Below are 22525 nucleotides of genomic sequence, written 5' to 3'. Positions count from 1 at the left end.
GATATTACCTACAGAAATTGTAAGTACTCTATTCCAGGTAGAAAGCCACTCTCTCCCCCCTTTACCATCTTGTGGCAAAATTAAACAAGCCGTAGTGACTTTAGAGTCACTTTGGGACATGATTCATGACATTCTTCTTTGCTGACTGTGATAAGAGGAAATTCTAAAGATATAAAGGCTAATTCAGAAGCAGTCTTGATTCAAGCACAGGTAACTGCTCAGCAGTCCTCGAAGGTTGAAAGTTTGGAATCTAAAATGCAAATCCTGGAGAACATAGAGGCTGTCTCAATTAAGGATAAGAATCTTCTACATCGACGTTTAGAATATTTGGAAAATCAAGCTAGAAGGCTTAATTTGAGATTCCTCAACTTTCCCAGGTCACCATTGATTGCTCCTTTGGACATGGTTAAAAAATATTTAATATATTTTAATATATTTATAAATGATTTAGAGATGGGAGTAACTAGCGAGGTAATTAAATTTGCTGATGACAGAAAGTTATTCAAAGTTAACTCACGACAGGACTGTGAAAAATTAAAGAAGGACCTTACGAGACTGGGAGACTGGGCGGCTAAATGGCAGATGACGTTTAATGTGAGCAAGTGCAAGATGAGGCTATAGCTTGTGTTGGAGGAGGAGCAGTTAAACCACATGGTCTTTACTGACTCCTGCCTGAAGGATACACACAGATAAGAATTGCTCTGGCTTAATTCTGCATTTATATCTTTCCTGTTTTTGTTACATACTCTGCTAAAATTGTGATTTGCATGTCCCAATCCTTAGAGCTGTACACCTGGACATTTCTTCTGGTGAATTCAAGTGCAGCTCTTCAGATAGGTTACAGCACACACATTCCTAAAATCTTAAGCTTAAGCCCACCCACCCTGCCCCTCAACCCACCCACCCCAAGACGGACACTTCATAAATAAATTCCCCAAATACACTACTTATCACACATTAACTCCACCCATAATACAACTGTTTCTGAAAAGAAAAACCCTCATTATCACAGGAATCCCCAGTCTTCTACTCACCAGCTAAGGATTACTGCTCTAATAATAAGAATCTCAGCCAACAGATCCATAGGCTGCTGTTCTCACTATATCACACCTGTTCATACCCATTTCAACCAATCAGGATGACTTTTATTCTCTGTAATAATTGTGGTGCTTTAGTTTCAAGACCAATTATCTGGAGACTTAAGGCTTGTCCTATCTGTCTGCAACTCACTAGATTAAAACACGAACTCAGTAAAGTAAAACAGGAACTAGATGCACTTAAACAAGCTTCCAGGACCGCACAATATCATACTGCACAGAATCATACCAAATTATCACCACTACCACAAAGGATAAAACCACCTAAAAATAGATGGATCACTGTAGGCTCAGGCAGACTTCGTTATGTGACAAGAAAACATCTGACCTCACAAGTGTTGCCCCTACAAAATTCTTTTACTCCATTACAGCACTATGATGTTCTTGAAAACAGAACGGAAGCCATAGAAAAAACAATAAAAGTGGAACAAAAAGATATGAAGGTACTCAGAGAGAAAAGAAACCCCCAAATCACTAATGTTGAAACGCATACCAGGAAATGTAGATGGAAAGCGATGACCACAAATGCTCGCAGTCTAAGCAATAAAGTTCATGACCTTCAGGCCTTGATGTTGGAGGCAGACTTGGATGTTGTTGCAATCACGGAGACGTGGCTCAATGGTTACCATGAATGGGATGCAAACATACCAGGCTATAATCTATTTAGGAAGGATAGAGAGGGTCGTAAAGGTGGAGGAGTAGCTCTGTATGTGAGGAATGATATCACTGCGACTGAAATGATAGGGACCTGGGGAAAGGAAGAAGCAATATGGATCACCTTAAAAAGAGATGATAGAACCTCTGTCCACATGGGTGTTGTCTACAGACCTCCGACACAATTGGAGGAATTAGATAAAGACCTGATCGCAGATATTCAAAAGTTGGGAAGCAAGAGAGAGGTGCTGTTGCTGGGAGATTTCAATCTGCTGGATGTAGATTGGAAGGTTCCGTCTGCGCAATCGGAAAGAAGTAGAGGGATCGTGGATGCTTTCCAAAGTGTTTTGCTCAGACAAATGGTGATGGAACCCACGAGGGAGGGAGCGACAGTGGATCTGGTGCTCACAAATGGGGATAGCGTGTCAAATATCCGAGTGGGTGCCCACCTGGGCAGCAGTGACCATCAAACGGTTTGGTTTGATATAACAGCTAAAGTGGAGAGCGGCCACTCAAAACTCAAAGTCCTGGATTTCAAGCGTGCTGACTTTAGTAAAATGGGGGAATACCTGAGGAAGGAGATGATGAGCTGGGAGGAAGTACAAGAAGTGGAAGGACAATGGTCCAGGCTGAAAGAAGCTATAAATAGGGCCACGAACCTTTATGTAAGGAAAGTAAATAAAAGCAAGAGAAAAAGGAAACCGATATGGTTCTCCAAGCAAGTGGTTGAGAAAATAAAGGCTAAAGAGTTGGCTTTCCAGAAATACAGAAAAACTCAAGAAAAGGAACACATGGCGGAATACCGGATGAAACTGAAAGAAGCCAAGAGAGAGATACGACTGGCAAAAGCGCAAGCAGAAGAACAAATGGCTAGAAATGTAAGGAGGGGTGACAAAAATTTCTTTAGGTATATTAGTGAAAGGAGAATGACTAAAAAGGAAATTGTGAGACTAAAAGATACTGCGAACCGCTACGTGGAAAATGATGAAGAAAAAGCAAATTTGCTAAATAGATACTTTTGTTCTGTTTTCACAGAAGAAAATCCTGGAGAAGGACCGCGATGGACTGGAAATAGTACAAATGAGAATGAAGTGGATAGAGCACCGTTCACGGAAGAAAGTGTGTATCAACAACTTGAAAAGCTAAAGGTGGACAAAGCCATGGGACTGGACAGGATCCACCCCAGGATATTGAGGGAGCTCAGAGAGGTTTTGGCAAGTCCTCTTTTGTTTAATATATCCTTGCAGACAGGAAAGGTTCCGAGGGATTGGAGAATGGCAGAGGTGGTCCCTCTTCACAAAAGTGGTGATAGGGAAGAAGCTGGAAACTACAGGCCGGTAAGCCTCACTTCGGTTATTGGAAAAGTAATGGAAGCGATGCTGAAGGAAAGGATAGTGAATTTCCTGGAAGCAAATAAGTTGCAAGATCCGAGACAACATGGTTTTACCAAAGGGAAATCATGTCAAACGAATCTCATTGAGTTCTTTGATTGGGTGACAGGAGAATTGAATCAGGGACGAGCTATGGACGTAATCTACTTAAATTTCAGCAAAGCTTTTGACACGGTTCCCCACAGGAGGCTCCTAAATAAACTGGAGGGGCTGAAGATAGGTTAGGAACTGGTTGACGGACAGACGCCAGAGGGTGGTGGTGAATGGAATTCGCTCGGAGGGAAAGGTGAGTAGTGGAATGCCTCAGGGATTGGTGCTGGGGCCGATTCTGTTCAATATATTTGTGAGTGACATTGCCGAAGGGTTAAAAGGTAAAGTTTGCCTATTTGCGGATGATACTAAGATCTGTAACAGAGTGGACACCCGGGAGGGAGTGGAAAACATTAAAAAGGATCTGAGGAAGCTAGAAGAATGGTCTAAGGTTTGGCAATTAAAATTCGATGCGAAGAAATGCAAAGTGATGCACTTAGGGAATAGAAATCCACGGGAAACGTTTGTGTTAGGCGGGGAGAGTCTGATAGGTACGGGCGGAGAGAGGGATCTTGGGGTGATAGTATCTGAGGATTTGAAGGTGACGAAACAGTGTGACAAGGCAGTGGCCGTAGCTAGAAGGTTGTTAGGCTGTATAGAGAGAGGTGACCAGCAGAAGAAAGGGGGTGTTAATGCCCCTGTATAAGTTGTTGGTGAGGCCCCACCTGGAGTATTGTGTTCAGTTTTGGAGGCCGTATCTTGTTAAGGATGTAAAAAGAATTGAAGCGGTGCAAAGAAAAGCTACGAGAATGGTATGGGATTTGCGTTACAAGACGTATGAGGAGAGACTTGCTGAACTAAACATGTATACTCTGGAGGAAAGGAGAAACAGGGGTGATATGATACAGACGTTCAATTATTTGAAAGGTATTAATCCGCAAACGAACCTTTTCCGGAGATGGGAAGGTGGTAGAACGAGAGGACATGAAATGAGATTAAGGGGGGGGCAGACTCAAGAAAAATGTCAGGAAGTATTTTTTCACGGAGAGAGTAGTGGATGCTTGGAATGCCCTCCCGCGGGAGGTGGTGGAAATGAAAACGGTAACGGAATTCAAACATGCGTGGGATAAGCATAAAGGAATCCTGTGCCGAAGGAATGGATCCTCAGGAGCTTAGTCAAGATCAGGAGGCGGGGCTGGTGGTAGGGAGGCGGGGATAGTGCTGGGAAGACTTATACGGTCTGTGCCAGAGCCGGTGGTGGGAAGCGGGACTGGTGGTTGGGAGGCGGGGATAGAGCTGGGCAGACTTGTACGGTCTGTGCCAGAGCCGGTGGTTGGGAGGCGGGGCTGGTGGTTGGGAGGCGAGGATAGAGCTGGGCAGACTTATATGGTCTGTGCCCTGAAGAGCACAGGTACAAATCAAAGTAGGGTATACACAAAAAGTAGCACATATGAGTTATCTTGTTGGGCAGACTGGATGGACCGTGCAGGTCTTTTTCTGCCGTCATCTACTACGTTATGTTACTATCCAGCTTATAATCGAAAGAGAAAAACGCCTATATTTCGACCCAAATCGGGAGATGGGCGTTTTTCTCGCAAAGGCACCCAAATCAGTATACTCGAAAGCCGATTTTGGGCGTTTCCAACTGCACTCAGTCGCGGAAACGAATAAAGTTGACAGGGGCGTGTCGGAGGCGGGACTGGGGCGTGGTTATCAGCCGAGGAGAGATGGGCGTCTTTAGCTGATAATCGAAAAATAAAAGGCGTTTTTACCGCAATTTTGGGTCACTTTTTTTGGACCCTTTTTTTTCACGAACAAATCCCAAAGAAGTGCCCCAACTGCCCAGATGACCACCGGAGGGAATCGAGGATGACCTCCCCAGACTCCCCCAGTGGTCACTAACCCCCTCCCACCAAAAAGAAACCCACTTTAAAAACTTTTTTCCCAGCCTGTATGCCAGCCTCAAATGCTGTACCCACCTCCATGACAGCAGAATATGTTCGATCCTGTCACAGCCTTTCCCTGGGTCAGATGTGGCTCTCGGGTGCACTACAGGGTCACATCAGCATTGCATTGTGGTGGGTGTAGGGTATTGGGCTCCGTGATTTCATTAGCTTGTGTTACAGTCTCATGATGTTGGTAGTTGGTAGGCTCTTCTCCTATGGTGCTTTTCCCCCTGCCTACTGGGTTAGAGTGTGCCCTGTTGTGTTTCCTGTTGTAGTCCATGCGGTAGTGGCCATTTTTGTAAGCCAGTTTTAGATCCCTTCCATGTGTTAGCCACGTTTGAGAACTTAGTTCTTACCTTGAATGTGGCTGAAAGAGGGCATTGTACAACATTCTGCCAGCTCTGACCTGCTAATCTCACTACCAGGGAGACTCATTGCCAGTGGTGGGGCAGAACCTCTGATCTGCAGTTAACTGTGAGTAAGCGTGCTTATTCCAATAAAGGACGTTTTCGGAGAGATTAGTCTTCAGGTGTAAACTGGTGTGCCAATGTTATACAGCAGTATCAAGTCCTAGAGGCCTGCGTGTATGCAGGTCCCTGGAGCACTTTTAGTGGGTACCGCAGTGCACTTCAGCCAGGTGGTCCCAGGCCCATCCCCCCCTACCTGTAACACTTGTGCTGGTAAATGGGAGGCCTCCAAAACCCACTGTACCCACATGTAGGTGCCCCCTTCACCCCTAAGAGCTATGGTAGTGTTGTACATTTGTGGGTAGTGGGTTTGGGGGGAGGGGGGTTGGGAGCTCAGCACCCATGGTAAGGGAGCTATGCATGTGGGAGCTTTTTCTGAAGTCCACCGCACTGACCTAGGGTGCCCAGTTGGTGTCCTGGCATATCAGGGGGGCGAGTGTACTACGAATCGTGGCCCCTCCCACGACCAAATGGCTCGGATTAGGACATTTTTGAGCTGGGCGTTTTTAGTTTCCATTATTACTAAAAAAAAAAAAACAAACGCCCAGCTCAAAAACGTCCATTTTTTCGAAAATACGGTTCGGCCCGCCCCTTCACGGACCCGTTCTCGGAGATAAACGCCCATGGAGATAGGCGTTTCCGTTCGATTATGCCCCTCTATGTGATGCACGTGGGAAAAAAGAACCCGAATTATAGCTACGTCATGCAAGGTTCCACGTTAGGAGTTACGGACCAAGAAAGGGATCTGGGTGTCGTCGTCGATAATACACTGAAACCTTCTGCTCAGTGTGCTGCTGCGGCTCGGAAAGCGAATAGAATGTTGGGTATTATTAGGAAACGTATGGAAAACAGGTGTGAGGATGTTATAATGCCGTTACATCGCTCCATGGTGTGACCGCACCTTGAGTATTATGTTCAATTCTGGTCGCCGCATCTCAAGAAAGATATAGTGGAATTGGCAAAGGTGCAGCGAAGGGCGACTAAAATGATAGCGGGGATGGGACGACTTCCCTATGAAGAAAGACTAAGGAGGCTAGGGCTTTTCAGCTTGGAGAAGAGACGGCTGAGGGGAGACATGATAGAGGTATATAAAATAATGAATGGAGTGGAACAGGTGGATGTGAAGCATCTGTTCACACTTTCCAAAAATACTAGGACTAGGGGGCATGCGATGAAACTACAGTGTAGTAAATTTAAAACAAATCGGAGAAAACTTTTCTTCACCCAACGCGTAACTCTGGAATTCGTTGCCAGAGAACGTGGTGAAGGCGGTTTGCTTGGCAGAGTTTAAAAAAAGAGTTAGACGGTTTCCTAAAGGACAAGTCCATAAACCGCTACTAAATGGACTTGGGAAAAATCCATAATTCCGGGAATAACATGTATAGAATGTTTGTACGTTTGGGAAGCTTGCCAGGTGCCCTTGGCCTGGATTGGCCGCTGTCGTGGACAGGATGCTGGGCTCGATGGACCCTTGGTCTTTTCCCAGTGTGGCATTAGTTATAGAGGTCCTGGGGATGGCTGGAGACGTTATAGAGGTCCTGGGGATGGCTGGAGACTCATTGCCACCTATTACCCGAGCTCAATATATCTGGAGCTCAGGAAGATCTATGGGAGATATGTCGCATAAGTGAGAAGTGGATAAAATGAATCTTACCTCCTTTTTGGAAACTTCTTTAGAAGTGATTACACAGAGAACTACTAAGCTGGTTACTTTTGCTTTAGAACCTGATCGAAATGAAATTTTGAGACTTTCCTTCAGACATTTGGAGACTCTTTTTTGGGTTCAAAAGTGCGTATATTTCCTGACCTTTCTAGGATAACATAGACAAGGCGTAAGGCTTTTTTGCTCTTGTGGCCCAGAGTGCTAGCCTTATGGGCTAATTTTGTATTAGGTTTTCCATTTGTGTTATGAATTGCATGAAGGTAAACAGTTTCAATTGACTCACAACAGCTAACTTGATTTTCTAGATGCTAAAGAGGAAATGAATGTCATGACTAAATCCTGAATGTATGGCAGGCTGGAGACAGAATTTAGAGGGAGCTTCTACCTGTATATTATTTCTTTTGTTCCTGATAATGTATTTTCTTAAATCTTGGGTTTCTGATTTCTAGACTGGTGGGCAAAAGATTGATATACATTTTCTTTAAAATGTTTGGAAGATTTCCGATAATACTTGTATGCTTTTTCTGATTATCTCTGATATTGTTGAGATTTAATAAATAAAGAAAAGAAAATTCTAAGAGACTATCTTCTAGGCATGTGAATTTTCACTTCATTTTAAAACCATTTAATTTAGTGTATACTAAATAGTAGAGGCTAAAATGAGAACCCGCCCCCCTCAAAGTGTTCCCTCTTGCACACACCAATTGTTCCTCACTTTTCAAAGCAGTTAATTTTGTAGCTTTGATTCAATAATAAATGCTCCCGATATGAACAATAATCTATACATTTGTCCACATTTTAAGTTCAAGTGGTAAATTCTACACCGTTCTATCTTTTAAGCATGTTTGAATCCTGTGGTTTTCCCCGATTGTCTTGATTAGTTAATTTTGCTGGCACCTCAGGACACAAAGGAACAACGAGAAAACAGAAACTGAACATGGATGCACTGGCTGACAATATGACTGCAGAAAGAGCAACCTTATCTATATCGTATGTAATTTTCTACTGGCCTTTAAACAGGATATTTTTTTTCTTTAAATTGTGAAGCTTTGAGAATTTCCTACCACCAACATCCTAGGAGCTATCCTGTAGCCCTATCGCTAAAGTGGGTTTTAGCATGTGCTGTTAGTGCATAGTCCGCTAATGGCTACTGTGAACTAACTGCCACTGCAGTAAAAATCCCATACTAATCACTTAGCACTGGATGGGATGATGAATGGGTGGGTCATCGAACCAGAGTCTAACCCCTTGTAGGTTTTACTGCATCCTTTTCTTTACAAAAGGTTTGTCTGTGGGGCATCAATACCTTTAAAGCATTTAAATATTTGTATCATATATATTGTCTCTCCTGTAGGTATAATAGTTAGGTCCTCAAGTATCATCTTGTATGTCTTTTGGTTATTTTTTCTCTGAACCTCCTTTAGATTTCATATATCCTGAGATAGAGACTCTAAACAAACAATATTTAACTAAGTCCTCACCAACAATCTGCTCAGAAGCACTTTCACCTTTTTCTATGGTTATGCCTCTTTCTAGGAAAGCTAGCATCTCTTTGGCTCTTATTATCACCTTATCACACCATTTTGCTGCCTTGATATCAGAGAATAATACTCGGGGGGGTTTCTCTTCTGGTCTATGTATCCCTGTTCACTCATACTGCATACAACAGAGATCAACAAATACTGGGCGCCAGGTTGCCATGGCATCTAGAACACCTAAAAGCCTTTTTTTTCCTTCTTTCACAGTACTGCCTCAAACTGCTTTTCTCAGCTCTGCACAGCAATCAGGCTCTCCACATACTTGAGCCATGTGGTGCAGCATGTTCAGTAAGTCTTGGGGTTTCAAGTCCCAAGAGACTTACTGAACTTCCTGTACCATGCGGTTCAAGTATATGGAGAGCCCGATAGCTGTGCAGAGCCGACAGAAGCAGGAAAAAAAGAAAACTAAGTCAATTTCTAAAAGCGTTACAGCTTTTCAGTTATACATCAATACATCTACTTATGAATTCTTAACCCTAATCTCACTACACCCAAACATTTACTCACAGAAAAATGTATACCATTTGCTTCATATAACGCCCCTTAATTTCCTGTTGTCTCCTTCCAATGTCTCAATGTTCTTTCAATTGATTTACTCCTTAACGAATTTGATTTTGACTCGTTTAACTCTTCACAATGTAATCCATAACCTGAATTGTAACAAATTGTATTTCCATTATTCATAATGTATTGTAAGCCACACTGAACCCGCAAAGAGGTGGGAAAATGTGGGATACAAATGCAATAAATAAAATAAAAAATAAAAATAGTGGAACTGGTTTTAGAATAATTAGTGAGCTTTGTAAAATCTGCCAATATTTTACATCCTTGGCAGGCGGGATTCAGAGAGGGCTACAGTACGAAGACTCTGATAACTGCTATGTTGAGTGAGGTTTATGAGCACTTGAATAATGGTAATATTTTTCTTGCTGTATTGCTATATTTAGCCTCTGCGTTTGATTTGATAGATCCTTCATTATTAATACAGAGACTGAAAGAAATAAGTATTACAGGGGTAGTTCTAAAAAAGTTTGATTCATTTCTGAGTAAAAGAACATTTCAGGTGTCAAATTCATTTTACTCATCAGATTATAAACTGGATTGTGGAGTACTACAAGGTTCTGCATTATCCCCAATGTTGTTTAATACATTTTAAAGTCCTTTGCTTACCTTAATTCAAAATTTAGGCTTCAGTGCATTTTGTTGTAAAGATGACATTTTAATTATTGCATGAATTAATCCGCAAACACTGGATATTTCTAGGTTGCAAGATGGATTAAATGCAGTGTTGAAATGGTTATATGAACAACACTTAGTTTTGACACCAGGATAGATCTGTTATGATACCAATATTGTTTGAGATTTCAATTTCACAGGCAGAATCTTTTAGATACCTTGGGATGCTTACTGACTCGAGGTTAACTTTTGACGATCAGGTCAATAAGTACTGAAAGAAAGTTCTGCAATATTACGGAGATTAAGGTCATTGAAGTATTTGTTTGAGGAGGCATTACATATTCTTTTACACAAACTGCTAATAGCTCGGTTAGACTAAGCAAATATTATCCATGCTGGTTTACCTGGCAATAAATTAAAGAGATTGCAAACCCTCCAAAATGCAGCAGTCAGATTGTTGGGTAACAAACATAAATATGATCATGTTACTGCGTTGCTTGTTCACTATCATTGGTTACCTATTAAACACAGAGTTTACTTTAAGGTCTTTACTTTGACCCATAAGGCTTTCTGGGATCCCTTTACCAAACTGCGGGTAAAAGGGCCCTGCGCTAGCGGCAGGGGTTGTTTTTCACACACACCACAGCAGGTAAAAAGTCCCCAGTCATACATGGCCATATTGATTGAAGGGATCCGGAAAGCTGGCTATGCCGTCGTGTCTGAGGACCATGTGATTCAGGCCATGGCCTTGCCACCCGGAACGTCAGCCCAGAAAACTGAACTGATCGCCCTCACCCGGGCACTCCTCTGGGCAGAAGGAAAAATTGTGAATATCTACACCGATTCCAAATATGCCTTCCTCACCCTCCAGGTGCATGGGGCATTGTACAAGGAAAGGGGCTTCCTCACAGCTGAAGGGAAAGGGCTCGCAAACGCTACTGAGATTTGCCAACTACTCGAGGCTGTATGGAAACCAAGGAAGGTAGCTGTGATACACTGCAGGGCTCATACAGGTCGGACGGATCCCATTGCCCGGGGAAATCAACGGGCGGATGATGCAGCCAAAAGGGCAAGTCAGCTCCCCCATGGCCCTGACCCCGTACTTTTCGTCCATCTCCCAACAGAAGCCCCCATCTATGCCCCCCAAGAAATTGAGTGGGCCAGACAAGAGGGCCTGGAATCGCGCAATGGATGGTGGCTGTTACAAGATGGCCGAATATGGATACCCGAAGCCCTGGCCTGGACGGTGGTCAGGGAAGCACACAATCGTACCCACCTGGGCAGGGACGCCTTGGGACACCTACTCGAGAAGACCTACTATGTCAACAAACTATCCCTCTGGACCAAAAATGCTTCCAGTCGGTGCACAACTTGCGCCCGGAACAACCCCCGAACAGGACCAGGTCCTGCGCCTGGCCACCTCCTCCGGGGCACCAGCCCATTCCAAGTCTGCCAGGTTGATTTCACCCACATGCCTCCGGCACGCGGCTACAAAGCTATCCTCGTGGCAGTGTGTACATACACTGGCTGGATTGAAGCCGTGCCCACCAGGACGGAGATGGCTAAAGAGGTTACTTCCTTGCACATACACTACATCCTGCCTCGCTATGGCCTTCCTAAACAGATCAACTCAGATAACGGGCCTGCATTTGCTGGTGAAGTAACCCAGCAACTTAGTATGAGATTGGGCCTCGATTGGAAGCTACATTGTGCTTGGAGACCCCAGAGCAGTGGGGTAGTGGAAAGAGCCAACCGCTCCCTGAAGAACCAGCTAGCCAAACTATGCCAGGAAGCCAAAGCTAAATGGCCCGACCTACTTCCCCTAGCGTTACTACACCTTAGATGCACCCCCAAAGCTACTGGTCTCACTCCATACGAAATGATGTACGCCAGACCACCACCTTTGCCTTCCTTTCCCGATTCCTTGCAAGTACAGGGTGAGAGTTCCTTAGTAAAGCAATTAAGGGCCCTACGGGTGGTGGTGCAGGATATCCAACAATACACTGAGAGTGCAGGCCCCTTGGTCCTTACTAGCCCCACACACCAGTTCAAGGTGGGAGACGAAGTGTGGGTGAAAGAATGGGACGAATCTGATTGTTTGAAGCCCAAATGGAAGGGGCCATCGCTTGTCCTCCTAACTACCCCAACCGCTGTTAAAATTGCAGGGAGCCCTGTGTGGATCCATTGGACCAGGTTGAAGCCAGCTGCGCCCACCGGTGACGCATCCAGAGCCTGGACAGCATACAGCCACCCGGATGCTCCCCTGTGACTCATCCTAAAGAGAAAGTGAACCAAGTCCTTGGACAAATTGCGCCTTCGGTTAACTGTTTATTGGAGCTGTCATCCCAAGTCTAATCATTTTCTTGCTGCAACAGCTCGGATACCTCAGATACCTCATTCCCCATCATGATATTCCAGCTGATTTCCATCCTCCACCTCTGCCCAATTTCGGTGGGGCCGACGTTCCTTAGTTTGAATTGTACCGAGTGCTTGCGCCTGGTGCGCCACCGAACGGCTGAAGGATATAACCTCATTACTACCCTCATTCACCAGTCTCAGACCCCAGAGAAGGGCTGTCATCCCCTTCCTCCCTGTGTCATTGTCACACCGGACGGCCCTCACCAGTTTCACAGATGCCTTGAGAACAAGAATCGCACTGCCACTCTCCCTCAGCCCCCAGATATTACAATGTCACCCTGAGTGTTGGCCTTCCTCAGTACCAAGTCCCAGCGTATCGAGGGCGCATCGTCACGTCGTCCGCAGGGGTCGAGGGAGACGGCCTCCTATATTATGTTAACTCTACCCGTGTCCTGGTTGCTGGTGTCCAGACGGTGGCCACCCTCACCTTCGATGTTTGTGCCGCTATGGACAAGCATCCTCGGTCTCATAAGTGTGGAAGCCAGAGTTGGCGGAAGACCTATGCAAACAACCACAAATATGTTTGTCCCCTAACCTTAGATTGGAGATATGGTTCCCCTTGGTCTTGGCTCCCATGTGCCGCAGACACCTGGGCCTCGGGATGGAAACGAGTATGCGCCTATACGGGAGGAGGATATCCCGGATATACCGGCCTGGGCGAATTTCGTCGAGGTCCTGGTAACACTGTATCCCTAGAGTGGCCCCTCCGAGGACACGGTACCCCCTGGAAAGAAACTTGGGCCTCGGCATTGACGGCACTGGAATGGACCCGATGACTTTCATTACCATATGCCAAAGCCTTGACGCAAAGCCTCCCACACACTATCAGACCACTGTCGTCGGATACCAGGAGGTATTCGATGAAATTGCTCGTGCGGAGGAAGCAGCTACTAAGTTTCCCGTATCCCCCGAAGCTCGCAATATGTTTCTCAATCTGGCAGAGAATGTTGCCCTCTCCCTTGGAATTGCTAACTGTTTTGTTTGTGGTGGCACCGATATGGGAGAACAGTGGCCTTGGGAAGCAAAGGAAGTCCACCAGCAAATGTGGGATGCCTTGAATTCTATTAATCTCACCTTCCCACACCGCCCGCGCCCTTATGAATGGGCGCTGAGAACAAACATCATAGGCTCTCTGTGTGCCAGCCGGGCCCCCTCCAAACAATACTCTGTACCCGTTGGTGACTCAGCCTGCACAGGAGTCATCCAATACAATGGTAGTCGAGCTGTCTGGTGGCAAACTGACGATATGCCCATACCTGCGCCTATGTGGACTGAACCTACCTTGAATAAAACGTGGACTTACGGGGGTAATGCCTCTCTTAAATGGATAGCCCCGGCAGGCTACTATTATATATGCGGCCGCAGGGCTTACTAACAGCTCCCGGCCCACTGGTTTGGTACCTGCCTCTTAGGCACAGTCCGACCCAGTTTCTTCCTCTTACCCCTTCGGGCGGGTGAGACGCTTGGTATTCCCCTCTACATGGAGCAGGGGCCTGGAAACAGACGGCGACGATCTACCCGCGCCACAAAGGTCCAGATCGGAGATTGGAAAGACGAGTGGCCACCGGAACGCATAATCCATTATTATGGCCCAGCCACCTGGGCTGAAGATGGCACATATGGATATCGCACCCCTATCTATATGTTGAATCGCATCATTCGTCTGCAGGCAGTACTAGAAATACTCACGAATGACTCGGCTCTTGCACTCAACGTCTTGGCACGACAGAATACCAAGCTAATCACCGCAGTCTATCAGAATCGCCTCGCCCTTGATTACTTATTGGCCCAAGAGGGCGGGGTATGCGGCAAATTCAATCTCAGTAATTGTTGTCTGCAGATTGACGACCAGAGTCACGTTATCAAGGATATCACCGACCGTATGGTGAAGTTGGCCCATGTCCCTGTTCAGACCTGGAACAGTGCTTGGGATTGGACTTCTTCCCTAACCGATTGGTTGCAGACTTCTGGGGGCCTCAAGAGCATCCTTGTCATGGGGGGCCTGTTTTTGTTGTCTTGTTTATTAATCCCTTTGTCTCTTCCCTTTGTTTTCAGGTGTCTCCGGTCCACCATGGAAACCATTGCTGATCGGCGTGCGGCCGCCCAGATTATGGCCCTACAGCGGTATTCCCCCATATCGCAGTCTGACGCTGATGAAGCTGAAGCTGACCTCTCTTTTCCTGAGGTGATCGATGGGCCGCCCTCCTTGTGACAGCAAAGTCCGGCTACAAAGGGGGAGGGCACCATTAGGGACCTTCCGTCTCAACCCCGGCGAAGTATCCAACGGCTGTGCAAGGACCTAGGGCCCTCTTATTGCCTCTTTATGCTAACTCTCCCTCTCTTCCTTTTTAGGACTCTTTGAGGTGATACTCTCCACCGGACCGGATGTTCAAGTATCAAAAGGGGGGAATTGTAGGAGTGGACGACTGTAATGTAGCAACTACTGGACGGCCAAGACAACCTCAGCCCTTGTGCATAACACTTATGAACTTTTGCCTTACCTGTGGCATGCTCCACATTTGGATAACTACTGGACTTTTGTGTACTTTTTGCATTATGGACTTTTGTACTAGCAGGATTTTCTATTTGGATTTTGCATTCACACTTGCACCTTTGCTTTGTACCAAAACCTCCTAGACTAGGACCTAAACCTGTGCAGTTTGGACTTTAACTAGTAGTATGTATTTGTTAACCAGCAGCTAGATAACAAGTTGTAGTAGTCAGCAATTTAGAAGGCAGCGGGCTCTGCCAATGCAGTCTCGTGATCTATGCATAGAGGCTGTATTGTGTGAACGTGCTGGAACACTACAATAAGTTACATTTTCTTGCAAAGTAACAATTTCTATGAAAGCTGTGAAACTGACATATCTTTTCTCTGTGAGAACTACAGAATTACTAATGTATTGCGCATGTGCATGTACTGCGCATGTGTAGGTGTGACGTATGGTGTGTTTTATGCGCATGATCACTAATTTGTATAAGACCGAATGTCAGATGACGCTCAGGAGGCAGTATCCTGAGACTGAACTCAGTACTGTTCATTGCTAGCAATAAAGGTGTCCTGCTTTCGGAATCATTTGCCTCTTGTCTCCTGATTCACTTAGCCTAGGGCCTGTTTCAATATGGTAAGAGAACTTTTATCGCATGGCCATGTGACAGGGAGCCCTTACCGCCACCCACTGAGGTGGCGATAAGGGCTCCTGTGCTAACTGGGCACTGCACAGTGATGCCCGATTACTGCCAGATTACCACTGTGCAAGCTATTTCCGGGGGTTTTCTTTTCCCCCCAGAAATGGCGCGTGCTCGGGGCGGGACTACCACCAGATGTAGTCCTGGAAGAGTGAGCGATAAGCCCGTGTTGGGCTTACCGCCGCCCTGTAAAAGGTCCCTCTATGAATTAAAACCACCATGTTTAAGTACCTTGGTAATTTCATATATCCCAGGAAGAGTACTCAGATCTATGCAAGACTTCAGAAATGGTGATACCATCAAGGAACAGAGTAAGGGGGACTAGGCAAGAGAAAGTGCATTCTCTTCTCTAGTGCCTGGCTTGTGGAATAATATACCTAAAGATATACGTGCAGAAATTAACAAAGTTTAAAGTTATACTTAAAACTTTTTATTTTTGTCAGACCTATAATGTTAATGGTAAAGAGGAAACAATGTGAAGATAATCTTCTTGTGTACTCTTTGGTGAATGGGTTTTTTAAGAGATTGTGATTAGGTTTCTTCCATCCTACGAAATCGATTTCTTTTCTTTTGTGTTATTATGTATTTGTTAACCACCGAGATCTGAACAAGCCAGGCGGTATATAACATTTTTATAATAAACAAGCTAGGAAGGGATTCTAACCCCTCCCCCAAACTTCACTGGGACAATGTTGAAAGGATGGGGGAGGAGAACCGAGAAAGGTCTTCGATGCTGGCTCCTACATTTAATGAAAATTTGTCATGGCCTGGCATACAACTCCTTTGGATTTCAGCACTGTAAATGCATATTCTGCACTTTTTTCTTGCACTGAAGCTTAACTACCAAGCAGTCGACCACTTTTGTTTTTGATCACTTCTCATTTTGTCTACACCTTCAAAGCGGTGTACTCTGCTGCACAGCTTTATGTCATCCAGAGAAAGAATTTTCCTTTAAGCCCTACTGCAATAGGACTTACAAAGAATAACATTTAATACATATTGCGTTGCTTTAAATTTTAGGAGGGATCTTGTGACTGATCATACTCATCCTAAAACTGAATAAAAATAAAATTCTCTCCAGTGTGATTATACATTTTGCAAACTACTTAAAAGAATATAACTAACTACACTGGTGGCTTTCACATCCTCATTCCCACCAATAGTGATGGCAAAAGGTAAGGGAGCAAGGAGAGTCGTCAGCACAGGAAGAAGTGGTCTAGTGGTTAGAGCAGTGGGATAAGAAACAGGGATACCAGGCTTCAAATCCCACTGTCACTCCGCATGATCTCAGGCAAGTCATTCAAACCATCACTTCCTCAGGGCTGGATTCTATAAAAGTTGCACGCCCAAATTTCTGGCTAGCATGCAAGTTATAGAATAGTCCAGTTGCACACCTACCTTGTTAAATTAGGTGCCAACTGGCCTTAAGTACCAATAGCTCATAAATGGTGTTATTGGCTCTAATTTATAGTTACAGGCATAATGGTACAGCGCAACTACAATGGGGGCCTGCCCATGGGCAGAACACGGGCATGTCTTGCAGTTGTGCACACACCTGTTGTATTCTGTAACTTATATGCGTAATTTTCAACTTTAGGCATGACCATTTATAGCAGCCTTTAACATGGCTTAAGTGTTCGCACCTTCAAGTTAGGTGCATGCATACCAACTTGCATACAAAAATTGCTGCTATAGAACTGATGCTTGCCACCCATAAATTTTGTGCATGTTATTGAATCTCCCCCTTAAATTGTAAGCTCCTTGGGGAAGGGGTATCCAAATACTTATCACCATAGGCCCAGTAACACTATATTATTATTAATACTTATTACCATCGCTGCTTGCGCTTGTGGATGACCAAATTGAATCAACAGAGGAACAAGCTGAAAATGCCTTAATAGATGCAGATCACTATAGACACAGGAGATGAGAAGTAACCACACTGCATCAGTGTGTATGGAAGCTCTAGTCTCTTAAAACCAAGTTCTAGCACATGAAACGTCCAGGAAATAAGGAACATATTTGGCACTGAAATTTTTCCAAGAATGGATTCCCTGAACCAACATATCAAACAAGGTATCTGAACAAAGAATGTCAATGTGATCCAGAAAATTATTCAAGACACCGACAAGGGAAAATTAAACCCAGTCACCTGTCACTCATGCAAACTTTGAGAAACCTGAACAGTGCAACTCTGGTATTCAAGGGAATGGAAACCACGTGTGCCATGCCATCCTGTAAAGCAGAAACAGTCTCACTGGCACAATAGTCCTCTACAGATTTGATACTCTGAAAAATCTCTTTTCATACAAATAGACAAAAAATACAATCACAAACCGCCAAGATAAACCATGTGAATCCTAATCAGGGGTAAATAAATATTTTTAAAATACTTGGTACCTGCCAAAAATTCTAGGAGACAGAACAAAAAATTGTTTTCCTTGAAACTTTTTTTTTCCAAGTTGGTGTTCCTTTTGTGTTCTGTTTTATTTGTTCCACTCAGATGTATTTTGTCTTTTTAAAATGTTACACTTGGGGTATATTATCATTTGTATCTTTTCCTCTTCCATGCCTACCAACCTCTTATGGGTCTCTTCCTCCCCTCCATTTATTTACAATTTCTCCTTTCCAGGTTAGGCACGAGCAGCTTATTTATTTATTGTACAAATTTCTAGTCAACCAATCCTACACAAACTTCTCCTTGGAAGATTACAACATAAGAAATAATAAGTAAAAAAAAAAAAAAAGAAAACAAAATTAAAATTCTCTACATACACAAAACTTCTCTCTACCTTCCACGACATCAGGCAGAAAATTAAAGAGATGTGGAGGGGCATTTTTGATATGATGCCAAAGTCGGACTTGGATGTTTTAAACTAAACGTTCAAAATCCGAATAGGAAACATCGCCATTTTTGAAACTGCAAAACTTTTTTTTTTTTTTTTAAATACTGTTTTGTAACAAGGTTTTATGCTCAGTGCATTTATTTTTCCAGGCCATTTAAAAAACAAAAAAAAAGTCCAAGTGAAAAATAAAGAAAATCAAGCCACTGGGTTGTATGAGGGGCTCACATTTTTAGCAGACTGGTCTACCAGATATCCCAGGAGAGCAATGGGGCACCCTAGGGGGCACTGTTGTGGACTTCATATAAATGATCCCAGGTACATATCTCACTGTTGCTCCCTTATCTTGTCTGCTGAGCCCTCCAAAGCCTACTACCCCGAACTGTACACCACTACAATAGCCCTTATGAAGGGGGCATCTATAAGTGGGTACAGTGGGTTTCTACTGAGTTTTGGAGGGCTCACAGTTTCCACCACAAGTGTAATAGATAGGGATAGGTATGGGCCTGGGTCCACCTGTCTACCGTGCACTGCACCCACCACCACACTACTCCAGGGACCTGCATCTGCTCTCATGTATCTGGCTATAACATCTGAGGCTGTCTTCGAGGCTGGTGAGTACTATTTTTTTCCCACATTTTTGGGAAGTGGGAGGGGGTGATCTGATCATTTAGAGCACCTTTTTGTACATTATTCGATTAAAAAAAAAAAAAGTCTAGATCAAAACGTTGAAGTTTTCGCCCTAGACGTTTTAGTTTTGTTCCATTATGGCTGTAAAATGTTCAAGTGTTAGGCGCGCCCTAAGCCCGCCTACCCTAATTCTTCCTCCGCAATGCCCCCGACATTACCCCCTTGTGATTTGGATGCATTGCAGATGAAATGCATAGATAAATGTCTGCAAAACAGGTTTCAAAAATATTGATTTGGATGTTTTAAGAAGAAATCCATCCAAATGGTATTTTATGACACTTTTTGGACATTTTCCTCTTTCGAAAATGAGCCCTATAGCATCTCTCTAAATGCTTGTTCAAAAAAATGATTTTACCTTCCAGCTAAAAGGAAACATGCCTCTTCACAAAGTCCTATGGTAAACAGTATTACAAATGTAAGACGTACAACCGAGAAAGCTCGTTAACATGTTTTTGATAACTAAACATATTTGGGGGAGGGAACTGACAACAATCCTTTTCTCACAAAGCACAGCTGATGTGTAAGGATACAAAGCGGCAAATACTTCTGAATTGGGCTTTCACCTTTCAATCCCTTATAACAATAATCATCTTAAAATTTAAAACGACATGGCACCTGTACCTAATGCAAGGATTTCAGTTTTGAGGTTGTGTGTTCTTAAACCCACAATCAGATTTAAAAAAAAAAAAAAAAAGTGTGGCAGTTTGTAATCCCATATAAACAAAATATGCATCTAATGGGAGAAAACTTCATTTTACCAGAGGTAAACTGCCGGTGCCTGTTTCTTAGAACTCTTGACTTTCAACTATCAATTAGAATCCAGCTTGGTCTGAGTGGCTCCTTTTGAGACAAGGCTGGACAAACTGACACCTGCTCCTTCTGGGCTCAAGGGGCTAATTTCAGTTTAGGTACCAAGGCTTTGGCATGTGGGATTTTTCCACTCTATCCGTATACTAACATTAATATCTAGGTCTAGGCCCTGAAATGATAACTAAATGGTCAAGGCTCTGAAGTCCTGATAAACTTGTCATGTCTTTCACTATATTTCAAATGGTCTACCATGTAATAAGCTTTGCTGGTGAAGCTTTCCTTGCACCAACTGCTGGTGCATCTCTGGCATTCTTTGTTTCATACATTATGGGCTGGAATGTAGCAGGTAATGCTATAATTCAATATCCGGTTTGAGCTTTCTAGTCACAATTACGCTTCTCAAGCAGCAGTGCTCATGGATCCTGACAACTGTAGGACTTAAGAAAACAAGAATTGATAAAAAGAAAAAGTCCCCATTATACCTCATACACATCAACAAAAGTGTTATGTAAACATAGTCACTCATCACAGAAGACTAAAGGTGCCTTTCACTAAGGTGTGCTAATGGATTTAGCCATGGGCGTAATTTGGGGGGGGGGGGTGAGGGGGGCATTGCCCCCCCCCCAAATGCAGGGCTGGCACAATGCTACAGGTAGCTCTTCCCGCCCTCAGCTCCCAGACAGGCTTCCTCTTTGTTCCTTCCTGTCCTGCCCCCCCCCCCCCCCCCCTCACGCGTGTGTTTAAACCTTTTATTTTCCTCGCAGTGACGGCAGTGAAGCACACAACACAGCGGGCTCGCCTCCAGCCTCTCCCTTCCCTCATTGTGTCCCGCATTCTTGCGATGATGTATTTCATGTTTCCACGACGGCAGGACACTGTGTGAGGGAAGGGAAAGGCTGAAGGCGAGCCCTCTGTGTTGTGTGCTTCACTGCCGCCGTGAAAAGGAAAATAAAAGGTTTAAACACGCCGGGGGGGCAGAAAGGAACAGAGAGGAAGGCTGTCGGGGAGCATCGCTGGACATGGATAGGAGGGAGTGAGAAGAGATCGCCGGGGGGGCATAAAGGAACAGAGAGGAAGGCTGTCGGGGAGCATCGCTGGACATGGATAGGAGGGAGTGAGAAGAGATCGCTGGACATGGAGAGGAGGAGAGGGGGAGAGAAGAGATCGCTGGACATGGATGGATGAATGGAGGGGGCAGGGAAAAGAGCAAATTTACTGGATATGGGTGGATGGAGGGGAGGGCAGGGGAGAGAGAATTGCTGGATATGGGTGGATGGAGGAGAGGGCAGGGGAGAATGGAGAGTTGCTGGACATGGATGGATGGATGGAGCGGAGGGAAGTCAGGAAGGAGATGCACATGGATGGAGGGGAGGGAAGAGAGGAGAAATGCTAGACATGGATGGAGTGGAGGGCAGGGAAGAGAGAAGAAATGTTGGACAAGGATGGAAGGAAGGAAAGACAAAGGAAGGAGATGCACACGGATGGAGTGGAAACTGCTGAATTTAAGGGCTAGATCAGAACACTTTGAGGGCAGATACTGAAACTGGAGGAAGGATAGGGACAGGGCTACAGATGGTAGACAGGACGCACAAGGACACAGGAGGATGGTGGACATGGTGAGTGAAAAAATATCAAATGGAAAGAAGACACTGCATAAAACAGAAGACACTGGGACCAAAGCGAATAGAAAAACTAAATGATCAGACAACAAAGGTAGAAAAAAGTATTTTATTCAGAATTTATTAATTGGAATATGTCAGCTTTTGGAAATGTGCATCTGTGATATTTTGCATGTAAGTTTCAATTTTTCTGGTATTGCTGTATGCAGAGTCTGACTTCTTGAAGTAACTTTCCAGTTCAGTATTTTGCCTTCATATTTTTTTTATTTCTAGTTCCTTGTGTCATATCTGTTGTGTCATGTGTTTTTCATGTGTGGTCAAGGTGCAGTATTCTGCTAGTGTGTAGTATTTGCAGCCCTTTTTTTTTTCACTAGGTAGTGTACTGGTGTTTTAGAACCTGGTGTAATTACAGTGCTGCCTTTCCGCGCATAAGGTTGTAGCTTGTCCTGACCTTGGAATTAGTGCTGTTATGGTTTGTTATGGTTTGTGTGTTGGCACCAAAACATCAGAAAGTGTTTTAGAGCCTAAATCATGACACTACCTCTTGAAGGATCTACATATAGAGCTTATGCATTTCTAAGGTCTACACTGGCATGGTATGGGAAAGGGGGTGGGGAAATATTACTGGAGAGGCAGAGAGAGTGCTGGGTAAGGAGGAAAGAAGGAACGGAGAAAGAGCTGGCTTTTTTGGGAATAACCATAATGAATATGTATGATTCCCAAAAAAGCCAGCTCTTTCTCCCTTCCTTTCTTCCTCCATATAAGCATATTCATTTGCATATATATATGCAAGTGAATATGCTAATATGCCCCGCCCCATCCCCCCCCCCCCAAAAAAAATGGAACAGAAACGACGCAGCTCATTTTATTCCTGTGGGCTTCTAAGCATTTAGTGCACCTTAGTAAAAGGAGCCCTTAGTTGCCCTTCCCCTCCCCTCCCCCTCCATTTCTAGTTTAGAACAATTTTATCTGCCTACACAGTCTTACTCAGTTT

At 44.4% G+C, this 22525-nt stretch overlaps 1 protein-coding gene across 1 annotated transcript in view; it reads right to left on the bottom strand.

Annotated features, from left to right (window-relative positions):
- The window catches only part of NDUFA8 (NADH:ubiquinone oxidoreductase subunit A8), a 68568-nt gene that overhangs the window by 40171 nt on the left and 5872 nt on the right, over window positions 1-22525 (bottom strand). The gene's annotated exons all lie outside the window — the stretch shown is intronic.

This window comes from Microcaecilia unicolor, chromosome 6 (assembly GCF_901765095.1).
Source record: "Microcaecilia unicolor chromosome 6, aMicUni1.1, whole genome shotgun sequence".
NCBI classification, from domain to species: Eukaryota; Metazoa; Chordata; class Amphibia; order Gymnophiona; family Siphonopidae; genus Microcaecilia; species Microcaecilia unicolor.
Note: the sequence above shows the minus strand (reverse complement) of the source record. Positions and strands in the feature narration are given on the sequence as shown.